This window comes from Suricata suricatta, chromosome 12, assembly GCF_006229205.1.
Source record: "Suricata suricatta isolate VVHF042 chromosome 12, meerkat_22Aug2017_6uvM2_HiC, whole genome shotgun sequence".
Lineage (NCBI taxonomy): Eukaryota > Metazoa > Chordata > Mammalia > Carnivora > Herpestidae > Suricata > Suricata suricatta.
The window spans coordinates 452,172-454,392 of record NC_043711.1 but is presented as its reverse complement, the minus strand read 5'-3'; the positions used below and the strand labels follow the sequence as shown (position 1 = coordinate 454,392).

At 59.7% G+C, this 2,221-nt stretch overlaps 1 protein-coding gene across 1 annotated transcript in view; it reads right to left on the bottom strand.

The window, feature by feature from the left end:
* The window catches only part of WDR18 (WD repeat domain 18), a 19,761-nt gene that overhangs the window by 7,273 nt on the left and 10,267 nt on the right, over positions 1–2,221 (bottom strand). The window lies entirely within an intron of this gene.

The window sequence follows — 2,221 nt, the reverse complement described above, 5'->3', positions numbered from 1 at the left end:
AACCCGGCTGGAGGGGGCTGTGGCCTCCGGGCTCAGCACCGGTCATTCCAGAGCAGGCAGAGCTCCGCGGCGGGGACCCCAGACCGAGACTCAGGGCCGACAGGGGCTCCCTGCGGCTGTCCTGCTGGAGAGGTTGCTTCTAGAATCTTCCGAGCACCCACCCCTGAGCTGGGGGCCGGGCTGCCTGGTAGCGGGCGGGCAGGGTAGTGTCCATTTTTCTGTGTTTGTGCACCCACTTTCCACTGTGTCATTTTTGCCCACTCTGTTTTACCTCCTTGACGTTGCTTTTGCATTTGTTTCTTGGCAAACATGAACTCAGCCTTTCATTCCCGACAGAAATGTCAGTCTCTCTGGGGCCTGTCAGACGGCGTGGGCACCGCGCCGGGACTCAGGTTAAAGTGACAAAAACTTTAAAAAATTAAAAAAAAAAGTTTAAAACGACTCTACCTCTGGCCGGGCCGGCCCGTCGCGCCCTGGTAAGACTTCAGTGTTGGCAGAACATTCAGGTATTAAAAGGGAAAAAAAAAAAAAAGATAAAAGACCAAAAAAAAAAAAAAGAAAAAAAAAGGTGTGTGATTTTGAAATTTAAAAGAACACTGAAAGTTTACATTTTATAACATTATTATGCAAATTGTATTTAAACTTCAAAAATATTTAAGACAATTGTAATCCTGTAAAGCTGATGAGGTATTAAAACAAGACAAAACACTTCTGACTTTTAACAGAAAACGCGTCCTGTGGTGGTCTTCTCGCGCTGGGGACGGGGTAGGGCGCCCCTCAGCATCCTGGTCCTTTACGGGAGTGTGTGTGGCCATTAGCATGTCCCTGGGGACCGGGTACAAAGTGTCTGGGGAGGACCTGGGCTGGGTTCCCAGACTGTTCCCAGGCCGCTGGGCTAGGTCTCCGATGCCACAGTCACGGTCCCTGTGGGATTTCCAACCCAGGCCCCCAGGGTGTGGCCTTGTGGTCCGTTCCCTCATCTGCCTGGACGCTAACGCGGCACCTGCCTTGCGTGTCTGCTGCGTCTGCTTCGGTGGGGCCCGGGGTGGCCCTCAGCTCAGGACAGCGGCTGCAGGGGGCCCCTCGCTGGACCCAGCCTCCCCCGCCCCCCTGCCCTCTGTGCTCTGGATCAGAATTTCATGGCTGAGGCTCAGGAGGCGTGGCCCTAACGAAACCAGGCCCACGGGGCGGGTTCCTGTCTCCACCCGGGGCCTCAGCTCAGATGGGGGGCGCTCTGTCTCCAAACCCAGAGAGAGCCTCTGGGGCCTCCGCTCCCTTCACCCTCGTGACCCCCAGACGCAGGGCCCGCGAGGCCGGCAACTGGTGCCCCGGCTGCCCTGCCCGCCCCTCGGGTCCCAGCCGGCAGTGCCCCCGGTTTACTCGGGGCACCTTCCACTCCTGCTAGAAGTGAGTCAGCTACATCCTGGTCCCGGGCTCCAAGGGCCTGGTGGGCAGGAGAGGTCAGAGGACAGGTCGGTGCACCCTCCTCTCAGGGCCCCCTCCCCCCACCGGAGATAGAGAAAAATCATTTAAAAAAAGAAAACGGCCCTTTTCTGCCAACTGGACTAGCTGGTGCACATCTTCCTTCCTCTGCTGAAGAGACCCAGGGAGGGGGCACGAGGCCTGAGGGCGCACGGCCCCTGGGGGACCGGGGAGGGGCCAGGTGCCACCACTGCCCTCCCAGCTGCACGGAGCGGAGCCTCGCACCCTGGGCCCCCGGGCCACCCTGGGCCCCCGGGCCAGGCTCATGAGGCGCAGGGGCGAGACCCACGTTCGGAGGAGCCAAGAGGCCCTGCGGGGAACAAGGGCCTGGAGCCGGTGCCCGAGGGCTGCCCGAGCGCGAGGGCTTTCACCCGAGTCCTCTGCCTTCTCCCCCCCTATCAGTGCCCCTGGTGGCAGCTGCCTGCAGGAAGGGGCCAGCTGGGCTAGGACGCCAGAGAAGTGGGTCTAGTTTGATTCTACACCGTGCACCCGCTGCCGGCAAACAGGAGGTGCCCAATAATGAAAACCTAGTAATGAAGGAGAACCGAGGCCTTGGGCCGGCGCAGCCGTCGGTCAAGCATCTGGCTCTTGATTGTGCCTCACGTTCCGATTCACAGTTCACGGGTTGAGCCCCATGTCGGGCTCAGGGCTGACAGCAAGGAGTCTGCTTGGGATTCTCTCTTCCTCTACCCCTCTGCCCTCCCCTGCTCCTGCTCTCTGCCCTCCCCTGCTCCTGCTC